The sequence below is a fragment of the Odocoileus virginianus genome, chromosome 13 (assembly GCF_023699985.2).
Source record: "Odocoileus virginianus isolate 20LAN1187 ecotype Illinois chromosome 13, Ovbor_1.2, whole genome shotgun sequence".
Lineage (NCBI taxonomy): Eukaryota > Metazoa > Chordata > Mammalia > Artiodactyla > Cervidae > Odocoileus > Odocoileus virginianus.
Window position 1 is genome coordinate 11,187,040 of NC_069686.1, and position 24,169 is coordinate 11,211,208.

The following is a 24,169-nucleotide window of genomic DNA, read 5'->3' on the forward strand; positions in this document are numbered from 1 at the left end:
GAACCAGACCTCCAAGAATGTCTTTGATGATTAGCTGCCCCTAAATCAGTTATCTGGTCCTGGTTTGTCAGCTGTGGCTGGAATAGGATGCAGTCATGTGACACTAAGAGGGTTCGTATTAGGCAGAAACGGCTGGACTCTGGCAAGCATGCTCTGGAAACATGGAAACATGTTTTGTATTCAGCCTTAATTACGAAATGGGTTATCTAAGGCTTTTCCTGCTAAAGGTTGCAGAACATGAGCAGCACATGATTTCTGCAGAATCCTAGTGGATAAAACGAGGTTAGAATTCTTCCTGATTTACCCTGTAGTTGCAGACTAATACAAGACTGTTTGATATTATATAGGTATTTTTCTAAATCATTCACCTGAATCATAATATGATAACTGCTGGATGTAATAGAAATGCCTAACATTAAGTTGAAAAAGAAATAGTGAATCATCTCTGAATCTCAGAATTTTTCTCTTTCTGGAGGTCCCAAGGAAAAAAATTGAAATACTGCCAGTTATATTATGCAATTCTATCTCAAATATGTTACATTTGTACAATAAAAAAACAAAAAACAAATCTTATTATGCAAGTTGCCCAGTGAAAGACACGTGAAGATCTGCTGGTTTTCTTTGAAATATGAAGAAAGGTTTAATATGGATAAATCTTTGAGAAAGATTATAGATGATAGATGAATCTAGTGGGGGAAAAAACAGGCAGTTTTTCAGACATGGAAGTCTCTGTAAATTGTATAGATTAGCCTGTTTGGTGAAAGAAATATATGATCAAATGAAAAAGAGCTTTGAGATCAGGATCAGGAACACTAGTCTAACGGAAGTTCGCTGAGAGCAGGGCTCCTATAGCCTCTGCACTCAGAACAGTGCTTTGGGCAGAAGGGAACTCAATAAAGGTTTGGAGGATGAATAAATATTCTTATGATTTTTCTCTCCACAAGCTATCTGCTCTGTATTCAAAATTTCAAAACATTTGTTAAATCTTTCCTTAAAATTGCATTTTATTTTTCCTCCTAAAACTGCTTTTATATTTTTTTTGCTTTTTAAAATTGAAGTATAGTTGATTTACAATGTTGTCTTGATTTCTATTGTATAGCAAAGTGACTCGGTTATACATATGTATACATTGTTTTTAATATTCTTTTCCGTTATGGTTTATCCCAGGACACTGAATATAATTCCCTGTGCCATGCAATAGGACCTTATGTCCATCCATTCTATCTGTAATAGTTTGCATCTACTAACCCCAAACTCCCAGTCCATTCCCTCTCTCATCCTTCTTCCCCTTTGGCAGCCACAAGCCTCTTTTCTGTGTCTTTCAGTCTGTTTTTGCTTCATAGATAGATTCGTTTGTGTCATATTTTAGATTCCACATGTAAGAGATATGATGTAATATTTGTCTTTCTCTTTTTGACTTAAGTATGATAATATCTCATCTTTTCATCCCTGTTGCTGCAAATGGCAGTATCTCATTCTCTTCCGTTGCTGAGTAGTATTCCATTGTATGTAGGTACCACATCTTTATCAGTTCATCTGTTGATGGACATTTAGATTGTTACCATGTCTTGGCTATTGTGACTAGTACTGCTTTGAACACAGAGGTGCATATATGTTTTTGAATTATAGTTTTATCTGGATATATGCTCAGGAATGAGATTACTGGGTCATATGGTAATTGATCTGAGGAACCTCCATACTGTTTTCTATTTTAAAGCAAGTGGACTCAGCCCCTGGACAAAGCAGAATCCTTTATCTTTTTCTCATTAGAATGGTTTAGAGTTTATATATGTAAATTATATTGGAAAAGTATATTACTGATAAAAATATTTCTACAGCTAATTTAATAACAGATCAGATGTGGGGAAGCCATACTCATTTGTCTCTAAAACTATATTTTAGCCATTTTGATTTCAGTGAATTCAGCTTTTATAGAATGTTCTAAATGGTTTTCAATCTTGTTTCCAAGGGCTTCCCTTGTGGCTCAGATGGTAAAGCGTCTGCCTGCAGCATGGGAGACCTGGGTTCCATCCCTGAGTTGCCAGTATCCCCTGGAGAAGGAAATGGCAACCCACTCCAGTACTCTTGCCTGGAAAATTCCATGGACTGAGGAGCCTGGTAAGCTACAGTCCATGGGGTCGCAAGAAGTCGGACACGACTGAGCGACTTCACTTTCTTTCACTGAGCGACTTCACTTTCTTCACTGAGCGACTTCACTTTCTTCCAAACACTAACTGTAAGCAACTCTTGAAAGAGAGCAAAGCACATGGGTGATATTTATTTATTTATATTCTATGGTTATGGAGAACAGACCTTAAAATCCCTTTGGGTTTCATCTCCTGAAGTTAGATGTACCCAAACATTTTTTTGTTTGCTCTACAATCATCTCGTTTCAAAATTGTCCAACTTGTCCAAAGTTCTATGGTCTTGTCCATCTCTTTCCAAATATATGCTGTAGGCACACTAGAAAAAACACATTGTTCCCAGCTGGTGATCACTCTCATGTGCTCAGCAGTCACAGAGCACTTTGTTGCCCCAGGCAAACCCCACCTCTAAGAGGACAAGCTGCCTTTACATAAAAATAAGCTATTTTGGGTGGGCACCTATTAGATAGGTATATAATTTTTTTTAATGAAAAGAAAAGGTTGCAACATTTCTGATTTAACCATGGTAAAAACCTTGACAGATCTCAGGATACAGCTTAAGAAAATCTATGTGGTATTATTTGAACATCTGCTGTCTAATGTGAGAGGGGAGCAGGTGCTCCATCTGGTAGCATCATTGATGATATCATAATTCTTTTGATGTGTCCAGTTGTGCAGAGATCTGATATGTCTGAACCATGTTAATTATTATATGTCACTCTATTATCATGGAAGTCTTCTATTGACATTGATAGAGAATAAATAGTTTAATGAGGGCCATGTGATTTAAGGGCATACAAATCATTCCCTTCATATAAGTTAAACACTGGAGTAAAAATAGCAGTGCTACCATAGTGGTTAAGAAGATTTAATGCCTTGGAAGAACTCATGTATGTAAGTGATTCTTACATACTATCCGTGGGCTGGATTCCTGCCATCACCTCTCTCAGGCTCTTGACATCCATCTGTATGGATGCAGAGACTACAGACCAAGAGATTAAATCACTGTGGAGTTCTGGGAATTGATGATTCAAGCCTCTTATAAATATTGTATTACCATTACCCTCATTCCCTTTTCTCTTATTTATTTCACTCCAATTAGTATGCATTTGCACTATTACAGTGATCAAGGTGAGCCTCCTGCGTGTGTTTAGTCCTATGCTTGCCCTTACTCCAGTTGAATCAGAGGATCATTAAGACCCAAAACGAACTTGAGAATGTAACTAGTTCTTGACATTAACTTACTATAAATTTTTAAAGCGAGATTATCTAAATTAGCTAGTTCTGCCTCCCTATTTTTAGAAATTATATAAATTTTCTTTTTTTGTAGTGTAATCTCTCCCACTGTAATGTTTAAGATGAAGGGTTTTTTTTTTTCTTTCAGTTTAGTACAAAAATGTAACAATACAGAAAAAAAAGTAAAATTTTCAGTAAACCTGCAGTATTTAACATATTTTGGGATATTTTCTTCTAGACATGTTTCTGTAGATATGCACATATACATTCATATGCATATGCAATATGCTTTTTTATTTACATGTGTGACATCTACTGTACATCCAGTTCTACATATTTTCTCCCACTTGTTATATAGTGAACATTTTCCTATGTCACTGAATATATTTTGTAATATTTCGTACTATCAACACAACCATTCCTTTGCTATTGAGCTTTTAGACTGTTTCTATATGTTTGTGATTATATATAATGTAATGAACATCTTCATTAATACAGCAATTTTAATCATTTCTTCTTATTCTTTATTTCTCTTTTCTGGGAATATTGTGGATTCTGATACTCAGAACTCATATAATTCTGGAAATGTTCACGCTTTTCAAATAAGTGCCAGTCTAGTTAGTAATGATCTTTCATCTACAGAGAGCTGTACTTGTAGAAAATTGCAAAGCTGATTACGCTACAATTTTTCCTTGGTTAAGCATAATCTCATCAGAAATAATAGTAGTTAATGCCTTTAGGTGGTTTTAAGCAAAAAACTAAATATTAAAAATGAATGCTACTGAAGAATTTTACATGTATTTTAGATACTACATATAAGAACTCTTGAATTAATACATAAGATGAACTTAATATTTAGCATGATAGGAAATTCTGAAATAATGGTGTAGTTCAAAGTAAATGATTGCTCTCAGATACTTTTGTTCTCCCCTAAAGGAAACAAAAAGGAAAAATAAAAGTCTCTTCTGAAGAAAAAAAGATTCAAAGAGAAACAAAAGGACCATTGCTTTTTAAAACCACATTTACTTTTACTTAAACATGATTAATATTTTCAATTTTAAAAAAAGAACTACTTTACATTCTCTGAAAGTTGTTAGATAAAAACTTTAGTTTAACTCTGCTGTCTTTACTGACTCATTTTATAGGGAGGGAGCTGGGAAGGACTGGATCAGATTTATAACCTTGGGCAGTTTGCTTATGCTTTCTTAGTATCTTCATCTGTGCAATTGTTGTTAAAAAATGAATGTGAAACACCTAAGAAAGTGCTTGACACATAGCTGAATTTAAGTAATTCTAGTTCATTTTGTTCCCACGCTTAAATGATAATGACAGATTATTTCAGGAGGTGAGTTTTTAAAATGGTTTCTCTCCCTCAAAGAAATTCATCAACTAATATATATATATATATAACTTGAGCTAGTAGGTGAATTATTGCTATTTTTCCATAAGATTATAAACTTACAGGCAATTTGAGAGATTATTACTAATACATCAAGCAGAAATGAAGTTAAAACTATAAAGTTAAGCAATTCTGATATCCCCAGGGTTGTCCTAATTTCTTTGTGAATAGTGAGTTGGTCAAAAATAATTAAAACAATGACTTAAATGACTTAAATTTGTATAGCAATTTATGGTCTCAAATATTATCATATTTAGTTGGTTTAATTCTCACACAGGCAGTATCACAGAAGCCCATGGAAAATGAGTGACTGGCCCAAGGCCAAGCTAAATTAATTAATAATAAAGCTAGAATAAAAGATAACATGTTATTTCTATCTCTCGGTCCTACTAACCCTCAAGTAAAGAGAGAAGAGAAAGATCTAAACTAAAAGTGATAGATTATCTAAACATTAATGGAAGGGAAAATGTTAAAAATTGTACCCCTAAATGGGATTTCATATTAAAAAACAAAAAATTGAAAATATATGAGGCATGTATACATCTTAAAAACTAGAAAATATGTATCCAAATTAGTCAAAGGATGTTAGGAAGCAGATATTAATAAAGACAGAAGCAAATATTAGTGGACTAGAGTAAAGCAAGTATATTTTTTTTTCCATTTATTTTTATTAGTTGGAGGCTAATTACTTTACATCATTACAGTAGTTTTTGTCATACATTGAAATGCATTAGCCATGGATTTACATGTATTCCCCATCGCGGTCCCCCCTCACACCTCCCTCTCCACCCGATCCCTCTGGGTCTTCCCATGCACCAGGCCCGAGCACTTGTCTCATGCACCCAACCTGGGTTGGTGATCTGTTTCACCCTATATAATATACATGTTTCAATGCTGTTCTCTTGAAACATCCCACCCTCGCCTTCTCCCAGAGTCCACAAGTCTGTTCTATACATCTGAGTCTCTTTTTCTGTTTTGCATATAGGGTTATCGTTACCATCTTTCTAAAGTCCATATATATGTGATAGTATACTGTAATGGTCTTTATCTTTCTGGCTTACTTCGCTCTGTATAATGGGCTCCAGTTTCATCCATCTCATTAGAACTGATTCAAATGAATTCTTTTTAATGGCTGAGTAATATTCCATGGTGTATATGTACCACAGCTTCCTCATCCATTCGTCTGCTAATGGGCATCTGGGTTGCTTCCATGTTCTGGCTATTATAAACAGTGCTGCGATGAACATTGGGGTGCACGTGTCTCTTTCAGATCTGGTTTCCTTGGTGTGTATGCCCAGAAGTGGGATTGCTGGGTCATATGGCAGATCTATTTCCAGCTTTTTAAGAAATCTCCACACTGTTTTCCATAGTGGCTGTACTAATTTGCATTCCCACCAACAGTGTAAGAGGGTTCCCTTTTCTCCACACCCTCTCCAGCATTTATTGCTTGTAGACTTTTGGATAGCAGCCATCCTGACTGGCGTATAATGGTACCTCATTGTGGTTTTGATTTGCATTTCTCTGATAATGAGTGATGTTGAGCATCTTTTCATGTGTTTGTTAGCCATCTGTATGTCTTCCTTGGAGAAATGTCTGTTGAGTTCTTTGGCCCATTTTTTGATTGGGTCATTTATTTTTCTGGAGTTGAGCTTGAGGAGTTGCTTGTATATTTTTGAGGTTAATCCTGTCTGTTGCTTCGTTTGCTATTATTTTCTCCCAATCTGAGGGCTGTCTTTTCACCTTGCTTATAGTTTCCTTTGTTGTGCAAAAGCTTTTAAGTTTCATTAGGTCCCATTTGTTTATTTTTGCTTTTATTTCTAAAATTCTGGGATGTGGGTCATAGAGAGGATCCTGCTGTGATTTATGTCGGAGAGTGTTTTGCCTATGTTCTCTTCTAGGAGTTTTATAGTTTCTGGTCTTACATTTAGATCTTTAATCCATTTTGAGTTTATTTTTGTGTATGGTGTTAGAAAGTGTTCTAGTTTCATTCTTTTACAGGTGGTTGACCAGTTTTCCCAGCACCACTTCTTAAAGAGGTTGTCTTTTTTCCATTGTATATCCTTGCCTCCTTTGTCGAAGATAAGGTGTCCATAGGTTCGTGGATTTATCTCTGGACTTTCTATTCTGTCCCATTGATCTATATTTCTGTCTTTGTGCCTGTACCATACTGTCTTGATGACTGTGACTTTGTAGTAGAGTCTGAAGTCAGGCAGATTGATTCCTCCAGTTCCATTCTTCTTTTTCAGGATTACTTTGGCTATTCGAGGTTTTTTGTATTTCCATACAAATTGTGAAATTATTTGTTCTAGTTCTGTGAAAAATACCGTTGGTAGTTTGATAGGGATTAGAGTAAAGCAAGTATATTTTTAAAAAGATGAAATAGCTACTTAAAATCTACTTAAATAGACAAATGCAAAACCAACCTGATTAAAGAAACATTAAAGAAAGAACAAATGTAAAACATATGAGTTCTAACTTTCAAAAATAGCACCCCAACTACTACTCAAACTTCTGAAAAGTTAGCATGTACTTAGCATCAAGGACCTAGTAACAGTACCCATTTGTTTTGCTAGGCCTGCTGTCATAAAGTACTACAAACTAGATGGCTTAAACAACAAAAATACCCTGTCACAGTCTTGGAGGCTGAAATTCTGAATTCAAGGTGTCTCAGTGGGCTCCCTTCTAAAGAGAGCTCAGAGGAAAGGATCTATTTCAGGCGCCTCTCCTTGGCTGGCAGACGGCTGTCTTTTCCCTGTGTCTCTACACAGTCTCCCTCTGTGCCAATCTGCATCCAAATTTCTCAGTTTTAATAAAGACACCAGATGTATCGGATGAACGCCCACCCTAGCAACCTCATCTTAACTTGATTACCTCTGGAAAGAATCTGCCTCCAAATAAGATCACATTTTGAGAAACTGGGCATTAGTATCTTTAACATATGAATGGAGGACTGGGAGAAGACATAATTCAAACCATCACAAATGTCTTTTACCTTGGATTCATCAGTCATTCACTTTTATAAGGTTTTTTCCTAATAAAACTGAAAGAGCCACACCCTTTTAAATGCTTTTAAATGTTATATAATTTTAGAGCTAGGATGGACCATAGAAATCTACTCTAACCATACCTTTATTCTTTTATTAAGGAAATAGACTCATTGATATTGGGCAACTTTCAGTTCAGTTCAGTTCAGTTGCTCAGTTGTGTCCAACTCATTGTGACTCCATGGACTGCAGCATGACAGGCTACCCTGTCTATCACCAACTCCTGGAACTTGCTCATGTCCATTGAGTCAGTGATGCCATCCAACCCTCTCATCCTCTGTTGTCCCCTTCTCCTCATGCCTTAAATTTTTCCCAGCATCAGGGTCTTTTCCAGTGAGTCAGTTCTTCATATCAGGTGGCCAAAGTATTGGACTTTCAGCCTCAGCATCAGTCCTTCCAATGAATATTCAGGACTGATTTCCTTTAGGATGGACTGGTTGGATCTCCTCGCAATCCAAGGGACTCTCAAGAGTCTTCTCCAACAACACAGTTCAAAAGCATCTTTTCTTCAGTGCTCAACTTTCTTTATAGTCCAACTCTCACATCCATACATGACTACTGGAAAAAGCCATAGCTTTGACTCAATGGACCTTTGTCAGCAAAGTAATGTCTCTGCTTTTTAATATGCTGTCTAGGTTGGTCCTAGCTTTTTTTCCAAGGAGCAAGTGTCTTTTAATTTCATGGCTACAGTCACTGCCTGCAGTGATTTTGGTGCCCCCCAAAATAAAGTCTCTCACCATTTCCATTGTTTCCCCATCTATTTCTCATGAAGTGATGGGACTGGATAACATGACCTTAGTTTTCTGAATGTTGCGTTTTAAGCCAACTTTTTCACTCTCCTCTTTCACCATCAAGAGGCTCTTCAGTTCCTCTTGCTTTCTGCTATAAAGGTGGTGTCATCTGCATATCTGAGGTTATTAATATTTCTCTCAGCAATCTTATTCCAGCTTGTGCTTCATCCAGCCTGTCATTTTGCATGATATACTCTGCATATAAGTTAAATAAGCAGGGTGACAGCATACATCCTTGATGTATCCTTCCCAATTTGGAACCAGTCTGTTGTTCCATGCACGGTTCTAACTGTTGCTTCTTGACCTGCATACAGATTTCTCAGGAGGCAGGTCAGGTGTCTGGTCTCTTGAAGAATTTTCCACAGTTTGTTGTGACCCACACAAAGGCTTTGGCCTAATCAATCAATCAGAAGTAGACATTTTTCTGAACTCTCTTGCTTTTTCAGTGATCCAACGGATGTTGGTAAATGGATCTCTGGCTCTTCTGCCTTCTCTTAATCCAGCTTGAACATCTGGAAGTTCTCTGTTCATGTACTATTGAAGCCTGACTTGGAGAATTTTGAGTATTACTTTTCTAGCATGTGAGATGAGAGCAATTGTGCACTAGTTTGAACATTCTTTTTATTGCCCTTTTTTGAGATTGGAATGAAAACTGACCTTTTCCAGTCCTGAGACCATTGCTGAGTTTTCCAAATTTGCTGGTGTATTGAGTGCAGCATTTTCACAGCATCATCTTTTAGAATTTGATATAGCTCAACTGGGATTCCATCACCTCCACTACCTTTACAACTGCTCACTTTACAGTGACTAGTTTTACAACTAGTGACGAGCTTTACAACTGGCAACTTAACAGCTGGTCAGTTTCATCCTGGTTATTTTATCATTTCTTTCAAATCCTTCACACCACTGGAGGCTTATATAGAGACCCTACTCAGTACTGGGCCAGAGGTTGGAGTCTTATTGAACATGCGCTGCTGCTATGTATTTATCCTTTTTATTATCATGTCCTCCTATAAAGCATGACTTGCTTTGCATCTGGTCAGATGATCATGTACCTTTGCTTCTGGCTTTTTCTCTTCTGCCTTCACAAAGGGCCATTGAGATATGTATGCAGTTTGGTGTTTCAGTTTTTAAAAGTTCCTGTGGAGATAAACTGTCACAGAGGCATCCATATGTAGCTTTACTCATTCAGGCAATACGCAAGGTTTATTGTAATTGATTTGGAATCAAAGGTAGCTTCCTTTTCAGAAATACATTATTACCACAAACATTTAAGAGTCCTCCAGTATTTCTATTCTTATTAAATTGCTGTTTACTTAGAAGTGAAATGGTCAGTCTTCATACCAAAGATACTTGAGTCAGTGGATCTCTAGTAGCCCCAGATATATGTGTTTTTAGCAGATATCCTGGGTGGTTCTTTAGGTTTTTCCACACCACATTTTGAATAACAACAACAAAAACCTGCTTTAAGTCAACTTATTCATTAATTTGGAAATAGCTTCTCCCAAGAATAATTGTTTTATTTCCAAATATCACATTTTATCAAACCTCAGATTTTCTTAATTTTTTTGACTCTACTCCTTGGCATGTGGAATTTCCCCAACTGCAAATGGAACTTGTGTCCCCTGCAGTGGAAGTGTGGAGTCTTACCTACTGGATCACCATGGAAGTCTAGAGTATCCATTCACATCATTACTTTATGTATCACTAGGAAACAAAATTTTTTTTTGGGGGGGGCTAACTAAGGACTTTATTTCAAACAAAAATTAAAAATAAAAAATTGACAGCTATTTCTCCGGGTGTGGGGAAGGGATCAGGGCAAGGAATTCCCCGAGGCTAGGCCAGTACCCTAAGACTGGAGGGGCTGTGATCATTCCCTTCCTCACTTCTGGGATGGGGGCCCTCAGCAAGTGCAGGACCCTATGCCAAAGCCCACCTACCCAGGGGAACTCGGGCTAGGGCTCAGTCCCTGGGAGGGGACAGCCAGGCAGCAGCATGGCCAAAGGCCAACCACAGGATCAAGTCCTAAGTACCAAGAACCTACTGTCTTCTCCTTCCTGGGACCCAGAATACATGAAGAGGATGGCCTGTGGAAGGAACCCCTCAGACCCTGGTAGGGAGAAGCAAGGGCCCAGCATCCCCCACATTTATCACTTATGTTCTCTTGAGGGCAGTGAGTCCTGGAGTCCATCAGGTGGTACTACTGACATAGCTGGGGTGGTGGCAAGGAAGCCCCAGTCAGTCTGGACCCCACAGCTGGCTCTCCCCACCCACCCTGGCAAGCTCTACAGTTACCACATGATCCTTTATATGTCTTACCTTCCATTTCCCTTGGTGGATTGCTGGGTGGGTGGGCCTTCCTGGCTTAGGGTTTCTCCAAGGGCCTTCCCAGGGAGGGTCCTCTGAAGCCCCCCATCGCGCTGGGCCTGAGGAGGGAGAAACATGATGCCCTTGATAAGGCTCTGGAAGCCGTCACAGAGTTTGGTGGTGAGAGACTGCACGCTGCCGTCCACCGTCTGCTCCACCAAGGAGCTGCTCCTCAGTCATGCTCGTGTGGAACCTCTCCTTGAGGTTGCAGATGGTGCTGGAGCCGTGGAAGCGAGGAAGCTGAGAGCCTTGCTGCACCATCTCTACGACCTGCACCACCTTATGCCTGTGTTTCCGAGCCGCGATCAGCCCCTGCAGCATCAACATCTTGTAGTAGTTGAACATGTCGCCATCCAGGCCGCCCATCACGTCCACAGACTCTGCGGTCAGCTTAAAGGCTGATGTCTCAAAGCCCAGGTTTCGGGGTGAGCTGGATAGGATGAAGCCAAAGTCGACGTGGATGATGTGGCCTTCTGCGTCCAACTGGATGTTCCATTGTGTCCGTCCTTGACCTGCAGCAGGTTGCAGACCAAGCAGTAGCCAGTACAGCTCTGCACACACCTGCGCTGGGCACTGCGGAATGCCTCGGCGGTGTACCTGCCACGCTCCTGTAGGAAGTCATCGAGGAGGGCCGTGACTGCGTCTTCACCTGGGGTATGGAGACAGCGCTGACCTCTGTCGGCCGAAATCACAAGAACCTCACATGGCTCGATCCACAGGGGTGCTCACTCCTGTTCCCAAATGGACTGCAATTGCTTTAACCCCTGGGAGGCCAACAGCTCCTGCCGAAGGTCATCCCCACACTTGACCATGACTGACAGGAGCCTCCCCCTGGGGAGATGGCCACAGGGGAAACCCTCTCTAGCCACTTTCTCCTGCCAGGGCTCTTTGAGAGCAACTGCAGAAGGGTCTTCTGGGTCTCGTTTGCAGGCTGTGGGGGTGTGAGCCAGCTGCTCCGAAAGGCGCCGTCGGATGTCCCCTGCTGCAATGAGCATAGGCTCCTTGCTTTCCTGGCTGGTGATGCTGTCCGCGGAGAGCTGGGCGATGTCACAGCTATTGGTGTGCATTTCAGAGAGCTCCCCCTGCAGCTCGCCTGTGTCCTCCACCGGCCAGGCCTCGTCACCGTTGTCATAGTTGGGCTGCTCGTGGGTGATGCCGCATTCGGGCAGGTTCTCTACAGACCGGGTGCTCCGAATTCGGTTCTTGGGGATCTGGGCGGGGACCCTAGTGGTGTCGAAGTTTTCACATTGGAGGACTTCCCCATAGATCAGGTAGGGAGCCTTGTCCTTAGAGTTGAGGACGACAGCCTGGGTGTGGGGCACGCCGACCACGCAGTGGTCACAGCCAGCAGTGGGCAGCCAGACTCGGGCGGGGAGCTTGTGGGTGAGCAGGGAGAGCTCTGAGATCCGCCGCTGTGTCTTCTGCCCCTCGGTGGGGGGTGTGGCCAGCCGCTTGCCAATCGCCATCAGGGACTTGATGCAGCTCTCGCCCAGGAGCCAGTCTGATGGGGGAACTGAATGAATTATCAATACTTCCAGTGCTGGAGGAGAGCTCCTCTTCCTCACTCTCCACTTTAGGGTGGCTGGCTGTTCATTGCAGATTGCTGCTGAGACTTATGCTGGCAGTGGCATCTGCCTTAGAGCGCTGGTGGGTCCTTTTAGAGGGAGGCAGCCCTGTGTCGGGGGCGGGCTCAAGGAGGGCAGCTCCCTCTTTTGGTGAGTGGGCTTCAGCTCATCTGAGAGGATCGGCTTCTGTAGCCTGGTCCCACGAAGTGTCGCTGAGTGGAAATGTGCATGTCTGAAGAGTAGGCCCCCAGCAAGAGCAACTGTCAATAAACTATGATGCAGAGCTTTAAAGAGATCCCCTCTGGACCTGTGAATTATTCATACCAGCCAATCACATTGAAATTTCTGTTCAGAGGGATTTGGTGATTCCGTCTAGCTTCAGCTGCATTTCTGGGCCTGTGATAGGCAAAACTATACATGTACCATAGTTTCTTCCGCTAGTGGTTACCATTCTTATATCCTCTAATGGAATGGAATGCTGCTTTCCAAGAAAGTCTGAAGTTGCTGTCATTTCTCCAGTAATTAACATCTGTTTCACCAGTAACAAGTACACACACCACACCTGTTTGTATTTCATCTTTGTATGCAATGACTTATTTTTAAAATCAAATCGCAGTGTGCTTTTTAAAGCAATGGTTTAAAAAAATCACTTTTAAATGGCAAACTCAACATTTGATATCATTCAAAAGTGATATCACTCAACTGAAGAGACAATATGAACAGCTGTGGCCAAGTCCATGCAGACACTGACACTGCATGTTGTGGGTGCTGCCCTCTGCATAGTTTCTGTAAGTTGTGATTAATTATAGACACATCCTGATTCAGAGCTGTGAAAATGTGTGGGTGAAGAAGCCCTTTAGAATCTGTGTAATATAGTAATAAACAATTTACATTGGATATATCTTCATGCTAGGTTATAGGATAACATAATGAGCTAAAGCAATGGTTTTCAAAGTGTGGTCCCAGGACCAGAAACTTCAGCATCACCTGAGAATTTGTTATAATATAAATTCTCAGGCCCCACCCTGGACAGACTGAATCAGAAACTCTAGGGCTTGGGCCCAGCAGTCTGTTTTTAAGAAGCCCTTCTGGGGATTCTGATGTCACTCAAGTGTGACAACCACTAGGTAAAAGTGAATGGGGTGTCAAGGGCAGGGAGAGAGGCTTCCTTCCACATTTATAGAAAAACGTTCATTAGTGTAAACATACACACATGCGTATACCTGTCCTTATTGAAACTTGGTTTGCCCCATATGCGAATTTATATGCATAATCCTTCAGGTCACTACATCCAAATATATATATATTTGATATATGCAAGGCCTACATTTTACAATGGCCGAAAAACCCCAGATGTTGGTCTGTTTTAGCATCATCATCCTTGACCACCTCTCTCCTTTTGTTCCCTTTGTTCCTAGATTAGTTTTCCATTTACCTCCTTCTCAGATTCTCATTTTTCTTAAACTTTTCAGCCTATTTTAATCAAAATAAAAGTAGCTGATCATGTAAAAGTTGAATCCCAAAATTATCTTTATTAGGGAAATACAGAAATATGAATGAATACCAGGAAAGCGTACTGCTCAAGGATCTGGATCCCAGGAAGGTATGCATAGTTTAGTTTCTGTCCACTGACATTATAATATGTAAAAAGAAATATCTGCTGCAGGATAATTTAAAAACAATTGCTAAAATATGTAATGTTTGGATGTGTCATTTTATTTTCTACTTTAAATAACATAGTCTCCGAAATCACATTCAACTTACTGGCTTTAGTGTTAGCTGGCATGCTATGTATTCTTCCTTTGAGGTCAGATAGATTTTTCTCCTTTTAAATTGTTAATTCCCAGCCAGTAGAAAAACACAAAGAAATGAGATATTCCTTTGTTAAATATGCACTGCAATATCCTTATTGCTTTAAAACTGTAAGGTTTGTTCTCTCAGGAGAAAGCTATTTCAGAAATAATTGTCTTTGTATTGGAATCAAACAAACAATCCTTTGTGAAACTGAAACCTCATTGGAGGCTCAAGCTCATAACACCAAATAATAAAAATACTTGCATTCTCTGATTCTTGATGAGTGATATAATTTTAATATACAGTCTTCCCTAAAAACATGTATATTATACAGAGCTTATTTTGCAGCAGAATTCCTTGTTAGTTTAGAGTTAAATATATTTTAAATTTAAAAAAAAAGCATTGGGGGAAAATTGGATAGTTAGATTTTTTAAATATGATTTTATAAGCTTGTTTGCATGAGTTTCACTTGTTTTATTTGTTAATTTAGTAGAAAATGCTACTCGGAATTTTAAAGAAACAGCATGATCAATTCAAAATTTACATCTCCAACTCCAGTGAAATAACCTACTTTTCCATAATTTTTTTTGGCTCTGTGGGCTGAGGAGGCAGCATCTACTGACAGTCTCTGTATTGTTTGTTAGTTTCAACCAAGGTCCACAGCGAGTGAGTGGAGTCAGTCCAGTACTCCAGGAGGCTTAGGGTACAAGGAAGAGCTTGTGGGGGCCCCCACTCTCACTGTAATAAAACCTGTGGCAGGCTAACATACTTCTCAGCTCTTGATACCTTTATTATACAGAGTTTTCAGACTGCCTGAATTGACTACTGCTGAGAAACATGCTTCTAGGTAAGTAACAAGACTTACAAATGGTGGTTTTGTTTGAAAGTGACAGGAAATACATATGGAGGTATACTTGGTTTTAGCTGTTATTTTCCAGATTTGTACAGACTTCATATAGTACTGAGCAATGCCATGATTACTATTATCTGTCATCCTAGGATTTGGGATGATGAGGTTTGACCATTTAGAATAATGTTGTAAATGTGTGTCTAAGTTAAGAAAGTAGTCATGACTCACATAACTGTATGTTTTTCCTTCTATTAAGATAAGCACAACATTTGGGGGTTTAATCAGTAGTTGTTATAGACACTGAGTCTTCATGAACTAAGTGCTAACATGACTTCTGGTTTAAAAATATGTTGGACTTCCATATGTTGTTAAAATGCTATGATGAGTCTTCTAGAAAGGGATGATTCTACGTGATTATTTTATTAATGTTTAAAATATATGGAAAATGCCTAGACTCTCAGCTATAAAATTAGTTTTAAGTAATAGAACATTGAAAAGGTAAAGTTTGTATGCTGTGTCTCTTTAGTAATGTTCATAATTATATCTTATACAATATATTTTAAAATATAGCATTTGCATGCATTAGTCTTAAGAGAAATCTAGCAAAATCTTTCAAAGATCTGATATAGGAAGCTTTCTCAGAGGAGCATAATTAAGTAAGAATTTCATTGGTGGCTACATAAACATTTTTAAAATGTTTTATTGATAAAATACTTTATTGTCAAGTTAATATTGTGAAATACTGGCTGAATTTTGTGGCTTGGATTATTTTTTTGGAAAACAAACATTTTCCTAATAGAATATGTCAGTAAGTGTACAATGAGTAGAGGAATTTTCCAGTTAATAAAGGCTAAACAAACATCTGAAATCTCCAGGAAATTAAGTGAAAACATCTTTTATTGCAGTGGTTATACTTTGACCAGTCGCACACATTACTTCACATTTGAGAACAATTTCAGCCTTTGTTTTGGAACTACTCATATTATCACTATATAGGGATGTTTGATTATCCATTTGGTACATAGTAAGCATAATCATGTTAGTAGTTTAAAAGATAAATTATATTTCTGCTTTGTTGTCCATGTGTTTAAATTATTTAATTAGGTCAGTCTGCACGGAGAAGCTTATAATTGATGATGTATATTTAGGTCAATTTTTGCTATAATTTCAAGCCTATTTATTATTCTACTTGGTAATGGTGTGCTGTTATGAAAAATTACTAGTCTAGGAATTAGGAGACCTAAGTTTGAGTTCTGGCTCATTAACATGGCTTCTAATCACTGAGTATCCTCCTCCATAAAATGATTTCTTAGAACCTGACTGTTTTTTGCAATTCCATTTCTGCCTTCCTAGTTTTCATTATCCCGTCTTGTCAGAGACTCTAATACAACACGTAGCGTATACTGAAAATTTTAAACAAGGACCATCCTTTCACGTGGCCAGTCCTTTAAATCATACAGTCCCATGCCATGAACAGGGAGCGGGTGATACAGACCATTTAGGACAACAGTTCCGGTCTCTGGGAAGTGTACCTGTGTCTCTGTGAAATAGCCACCATCTTGCTCCTCATTTACAAGGGTAAACATATATACCAGTGTATGTTTTATAACCCTCAAAGTCAGAAAATTCTGACCAATATCTGTCTTTAAAGACGTTTATTTTTTTTTAAATGATACTTCCTTTGAAATCATCTGCACAAGTAGCTTCTCACATGCAAAATCTCAAAACATATTATACAGCATATTCATTACCTCTTCAGTTCAGTTCAGTTCAGTCGCTCAGTCGTGTCCGACTCTTTGCGACCCCATGAATCGCAGCACGCCAGGAGTTTACAGTCCATCACCAACTCCCGGAGTTTACTCCTGTCCATCACCGGACTGTCCATAACTCTCAGAGTTTACTCAAACTCATGCCCATCGAGTCGGTGATGCCATCCAACCATCTCATCCGCTGTCGTCCCCTTTTCCTCCTGCCCCCAATCCCTCCCAGCATCAGGGTCTCTTCCAATGAGTCAGCTTTTTGCATGAGGTGGCCAAAGTACTGGATTACCTCTTCACTTGCCCAAGATTCCTCCATTGATTGGATATTAAGTTTGCAGATGTGAATCTTTCTGTCATTTCACTGAGATAATTTCACTGTGGCTGAAGTGGCAAAGCATGAGCTTCAGATTGCAGAGGTTTGACGTCTTCCCTCACTTGGTAAGTGGTTCAAGGAAAAGCATCCATCCTTTCTGAACTCATTTCCTCTGTAAATGACAATACAAATGTTTATCTCATAGGAAGAATTAAATCAGTAGTATTTATAAAGGATTGAGTATAGCATTTTAGCCTTTAAGTTGGCAACCAATAAGTGGTGGATAATTATTATTATTGTCTTATTAAATTATCAACCATTGATTTCTATTTAGATTCACTATACTGTCTAGGGTTGCTGAAACTATATAGGTTTTATATAGTTATTTACTGCAGTGTTCCAACAAGACAAGTGAATTATTTTCCTGTGTGAATGTAGAGTCAACCAGAACTCAGTCTAAATTATAGTTGTGAGCTATAATTACTTCAATGGTTAAGATCATTTTGGCCTCTGGGAGTGAAAAGTTATATTTGACAGTGCATGTGAAAGAAGTATTTGTGAATTCATCTCTGTCTCCTATTCATACCTGGGTTAAAATGAGCCATGGTGTCGAGTGGTTTCTTTGGAACATTACACAAACTTTCTTGTTCCTGGCCACGTAGCAGCTGGGAAAATGCAAACAGGCCTGAATGGGACCAAAGAGAAAATTCTTCTCAGGCAGGAAACCTAATATTTACACATTAATCAATAAGGTGATGGTCACTAAGGTGGCTATGACTAAGATTTCTTGTTCATCATGAATGGAAGCTAGTATCTCTTCTTAAAGGACTTAATATTAACAAGTTCAACAGGACTACACTGAAGCTCAGTGGTGACAGAGGCATTCCAGCACCAGAGGTTCTCTGTCTCCCCTCCGCTCCCCGACCGCCCACCCGCCTCCCACCCCTGCTCCAGTAAGGAGGGACCCTTACATTCACCTTTCCCCTATCAGACTGGCTTTCTGGTTTTCTTTCTTTTTTTTTTTTTTTTTTTAGTTGGAGGCTACTTACTTTACAATATGGTGGTGGTTTGCACCATGCATCGTCATGAATCAGCCATGGGTATACAGGTGTCCCCCCATCCTGAACCCCCCACCCACAACCCTCCCCACCCCATCCCTCTGGGTTGTCCCAGAGACACCAGCTTTGAGTGCCCTGCTTCATGCATCAAACCTGCCCTGGTCATCCATTTTACGTATGGTAAAATACGTGTTTCAATGCTATTCTCTCATATCGTCCCACCCTTGCCTTTTCCCACATAGTCCAAAAGTCTGTTCTTTATATTTGTGTCTCTTTTGCTGTCTTGCATATAGGGTCATCATTACTGTCTTTTGAATTCCATATATATGTGTTGATATGCTGCATTGGTGTATCTGTTTCTGACTTACTTCACTCTGTATAATAGGCTTCAGTTTCTCCACCTCATTAGAACTGACTCAAATGTGTTCTTTTTTATGGCTGAGTAATATTCCATTATGTATAGGTACCAAAACGTCCTTATCCATTTGTCTGCTGGTGGACATCTAGGTTGCTTCCAAGTTCTAGCTATTGTAAACAGTGCTGCAATGAACATTGAGGTACACGTGTCTATCAATTCTGGTTTCCTCAGTGTGTTTATGCCCAGCAGTGGAATTACTGGGTCATATGGCAGTTCTATTTCCAGTTTTTTAAGGAATCTCTGCACTGTTCTCCATAGTGGCTGTACTCGTTCGCATTCCCACCAACAGTGTAAGAGGGTTCCCTTTTCTCCACAGCCTCTCCAGCATTTATTGCTTGTAGACTTTTTGATGGCGGCCATTCTGACCTGCGTGAGATGGTACCTCATTGTGGTTTTGATTTGCATTTCTCTGATGAGTGATGTTGAGCGTCTTTTCATGTGTTGGTCGTCTGTATGTCTTCTTTGGAGAAATGTCTGTTTAGTTCTTTGGCCCATTCTTTGATTGGGCCATTTGTTTTTCTGGTATTGAGCTGCTGCTTGTGTATTTTGAGATTAATTCTTTGTCAGTTGTTTCATTTGCTGTTACTTTCTCCCATTCTGAAGGCTGCCTTTACACCTTGCTTTAAACCTTCCCTCATTGTGCAAAAAGTTTTAAGTTTAATTAGGTCCCGTTTGTTTATTTTTGTGTTTAGTTCAACATTACTCTGGGAGGTGGGTCATAGAGGATCTTGCTGTTATTTATGTCAGAGAGTATTCTGCCTATGTTTTCCTCTAAGTTTCATAGTTTCTGGTCTTACATTTAGACCTTTAATCTGTTTTGAGTTTGTTTTTGTATATGGTGTTAGAAAGTTTTCTAGTTTCATTCTTTTCCAGGTGGTTGACCAGTTTTCCCAGCAACATTTGTTAAAGGGATTATCTTTTCTCCATTGTATATTTTGGCTTTCTGCTCTTCTATTCACATTAAGGTACAAATGGCTCAACATAGTCTATGAGTTTGCATTTTAACTCACTGCAAACCTTCAAGCTAAAAATTTAAAACCCTAACCCCATGCAATGCTAAGTAATAGCTAGTGGGTTAAAGATTTGGGATAAACAGATATAACCTCTAGATTAAGCATTCTCATTGCTCGCCAAGGGGCAAAAATTCATTCTCGGAAGCAAAAAAGTAAAAAAAAAAAAAAGTACTATCTTTATGAAGTATTAATATAGTACATAAACAGACATGCAGTATATCTGTGGCATTAAAATTTCATGGAGCACCCCATTAAAGACATCATTGTAAAGAAGACTCATTAAACAGGGGGAAAATAAAAAAAAAAAAAAAGTTTTGAGAAACAGTGCCCTAGGTGAAGATCTCAAAGGACTCCATAAGCCTACAGAGTGTGAATTTTACTGTATTGTTTTTTCTTTTCTTTTTTTCTTTAGTATAATGTAACTTTTGTCTGGCTTGGTTCAGTTTAGTTGCTCAGTCATATTCCACGCTTTGCAACCCCATGGACTACAGCACTCCAGGCTTCCCTGTCCATCACCAACTCCTAGAGCTTGCTCAAACTAATGCCCATGGAGTCAGTGATGCCATCCAATCATCCCATCCTCTGTTGTCCCCTTCTCTTCCCGCCTTCAATCTTTTCCAGCATCAGGGTCTTTTCTAATGACTCAGCTCTTTGTGTCAAGTGGTCAAAGTATTGGAGCTTCAGCTTCAGCATCAGGCCTTCCAATGAATATTCAGGATTGATTTTCTTTAGGATTAACTGGTTGGATCTCCTTGCAGTTCAAGGGACTCTCAAGAGTCTTTTCCAACATCACAGTTCAAAAGCATCAATTCTTCAGTGACCAGCTTTCTTTATGATGGTCCAGCTCTCATAGCCATACATGACTACTAGGAAAATCATAGCTTTGACTATACGAACCTTTGTAGGCAAAGTCTGGCTTAGTACTTATATTTGAAAGTATTATTTATGTTCTAGTAAGTCAAATATGGTTATTTGTTTTAGCTTTTATTCTTGTTAATTATGAAAACAAAATGAAGAGAAAAAGAAAAGAACAAAATGTGCTTGGATTTGAATTCTGGCTCCATCTCCTCTTTGTTCTGTGACCCTTGGCAAATTGCGTACCCTCTTTCAGCCTCAGTTTCCTTATCTTGGAGCTTCCCTGGTGGCTCAGGCTGGAAAGAACCTGCTGCCGTGCGGGAGAACTGGGTTCAATCCCTGGGTTGGGAAGATCCCTGGGTTGGGAAGATCCCCTGGAGAAGGGAATGGCTGCCCACTCTAGTACTCTTGCCTGGAGAATCCCATGGACAGAGGAGCCTGGCGGGCTCCAGTCCATGGGGTCCCAAAGAGTCAGACACGACTGAGCGACTGACACCCTCACTTCATTTGTCTTTAGCTAACTTGAAGTACAATGCCTGCCTTGTGGAATTCCAGTATCATAAGGATTAATCGAATTAATGTACATAAAACCTTCGGCACATTGCTTAGGGAATAAGTGCATGCCAATTAGTAGCTATAATTTTATGTGTTGTGCCTTTTTATGTCAATCACTGTCTTTTGAAATTATTATAGAAAGCAATTTTTAAATTTGAGAGATAGAAGTATCATCATCCATAAAATATATAGTAGTCTTTCTGGGACAAATGTTAATAATATTAAAAAAAAGCTAAACTTCTGGTTTTTCCTTTAAACCAGTGACCACACCCATTGACATAAATCCAAACAAAATAGAATCGAAATTAAGCTGTTTTTCTGTTTTACTCAGAGGCAGTCCTTTCCTCAACTGAACATTAACATCTGTATATACTAATACAGTCTATTAAATGTAGAATGATTCACTGGTCTGTCAGTTCTGTTGAAATATGTTTTCTTTTTAAATACTATATTGGACTTACTCAGCTGTAAAGTCATTGTTTTATTTCCACTAATACCAGTAGAACTCAGTATATTTGGAATTCAGACCTGTTTGTGATTTCATTTTTACGTGGAAAATCATCAACCCCTTTCTCTGTGTGGTATTTGCTTTTAAGTATTCATTAACATGTATGGAATTATAGGATAGAGAAGTTAGTTGAAAGGATATAGAATCAGCCAGTGAGAATCAAACTTGAGAATTCATGCAGTGTTGGGTGAATTTCTGCATTGGTATAACTCAGTGGAAGATTTTTATTTCCTTTAAAGGAGGATCTACAATCCATTCTCTCTCCTTTCTCTCTTCTCTCTTTTGTCTCTGTTCTCTCTTTCCAAAGTAGAGTTGTCCTGCTTTTGTGATCTGTTAAAATTTTTACCTGCTGACCTTATTCCCAGGTTACCTTGCTTTTATGTTGCAAGACTAACACTCACCTCTACAGATGGACACCTGATGGAGAAGGAAGAAGGCTATCATTGTAGAGATTGTGATGTGGTGAGATAGGCTATATGAGCAATTTGCAAATGCACGTAGTCCCCCTTGCCTTTCGGGTTAACTTCTTTTAAGGTGGGGGTGGGTTGTAGATCCCCTGGAGAAGGGATATGCTACCCACTCCAGTATTCTTGGGTTTCCCTTGTGGCTCAGCTGATAAAGAATCTGCCTGCAATGCAGGGGACCTGGGTTCGATCCCTGGGTTGGGAAGATCCCCTGGAGAAGGGAAAGGCTACCCACTCCAGTATTCTGGCCTGGAGAATTCCATGAACTGTATAGCCCATGGGGTCACAAAGAGTCAGACATGACTGAGCAACTTTCACTTTCACTGTCTTTTAAGGTAATTGATCTTGTCACCCATGTTTCCACTTTTCTGTGAGAGAAGTCCTCTAATACAGAACAGTCATGTAGCATTGTTTTCCATTCCAGAGACTGGCTTTGTAATTCTTGGCTTTGACAGCAGAAAACACAAGTGTGAGGATCAGAGAATGCTTTAGGTAGACATCATGTTTATCTGACAGAGATAGTCCACTAGCAGTGAAATTCAGAGAACATTGAAGATACAATTATTTAAGAGTCTTCCTAGCTTTCAGGGAGCTAGAGAGAACAGGTAGGCAAACACCATATTTCAAAAGTGTGTGACAAATCAAAGAGCCTTATTTAAAATATATTGGGTCAGAGTCTGTATCCATATGCTTTAAAAATCATATTTCCAAGAGGATTTTGGAAGAAGCTTGATTTTAAAAAGCCATTAGGCTTCAAAGTTGATTTAAGAATACATATGTAACAGCATGGAAGTTCTGGTGCCCAACAGATATTCTCTAATCCATGTAGAATTATTTTAAGTCTACTTAACTGCCATTCCAATGGAAGAACCTGAGAGTTATCAAGACAGTAGGAGGCAAATATTTTGGCAGAAATAGTGAGATCTTAATATAGCCCTTTTGAGGAGTGACTAGTGAAATTTCCCCAAACCTAGACTTCTAAAAGTGTCATCCCCAAGAAGTTAGAATAATCTTCACATATTTGGAACCACAGCATCATGAGGAATTAATAAGGCTTTTTCATGATCTCTATTTCAGATAAGAGAGCCAAAGTGACCTGACCAAAATGTTTCATCCAAGAAAGTTGCAATTAACATTCAATCCAGTTCTTCTTCCCATCCAGTGTCTATGCTTACTATTAACTATGTTCCAGGTAGGGCAGGTAAAAGCCCTCACCCAAGGCTTCAGTCCACCTATGGTGGGAGGTCATGAAATGTCCCTTACTTTATCCGTTACATCACCAAATCCAAGGTCTTCCTCTGTAGTCTGCTTGAAATTTAGCTGAACCAGATCCATTATATTTCTCTGTTAAAACTGTCTTTGTTTCCTCTTACGCATGTTCATTTCTCTGTTTCTTTCCATGGAAATATTTCAAAATAACTTAGAGAATCATCAATTATTTTCCATCCCTTCAGGAAGGTTAAAGTGGCCTTGGCCAATGTGGGGAAGTCACACAGGCCAGTCTGGATTTGTTCACTAGCAGGGATATTGTTGAAATGAGAGAATGCTTGCCTTGCTGATCACATGTTGTCTTTTGAGCCTTTTGGGGTACTTTCACATGGTAGGTGGAAATACGGACAGTTTGCTTTGATAATTGACTTGTGCCTAATATATTTGATCTAAGTCTCATACAAAGGAAGATGGACTGTAGTGTATCAATCAAGAAATTCTGATTGAACACTGAAAGTGTAATCAATTGATATTTTCAAAAAGAATTGAGCAAGGGACCTGTTTGCACAGGAGTGGTAAAGGTTTAAGGAGTCAACAGTAGATGTCAGGGTTCCTGCTGACCAACTGTAAGTGTCTGCATTCTTGAAGAGGAAGGGAAGGTAATGGAGGTGTCTGAATTTGGTGGGCTAAGTTGGAGACAGAAAGGGACACTGCTCAGTGAGAGTGGATAGCATAGAAGGAAGCCACTGCTCGAAAGCACACAAGGAAAGAATACTCCAGTGTCTACAAGGTCTGACTCTCTTTTTCCCACACAGAATGGGCAACA

General features: G+C 39.4%; 1 protein-coding gene and 1 pseudogene across 4 annotated transcripts in view; one reads left to right on the plus strand and one right to left on the minus strand.

Annotated features, from left to right (window-relative positions):
- The window catches only part of ZNF385B (zinc finger protein 385B), a 335,826-nt gene that overhangs the window by 106,601 nt on the left and 205,056 nt on the right, over positions 1-24,169 (plus strand). The window lies entirely within an intron of this gene.
- LOC110138568 (phosphatidylinositol 4-kinase beta-like) lies at positions 187-23,469 on the minus strand (annotated as a pseudogene).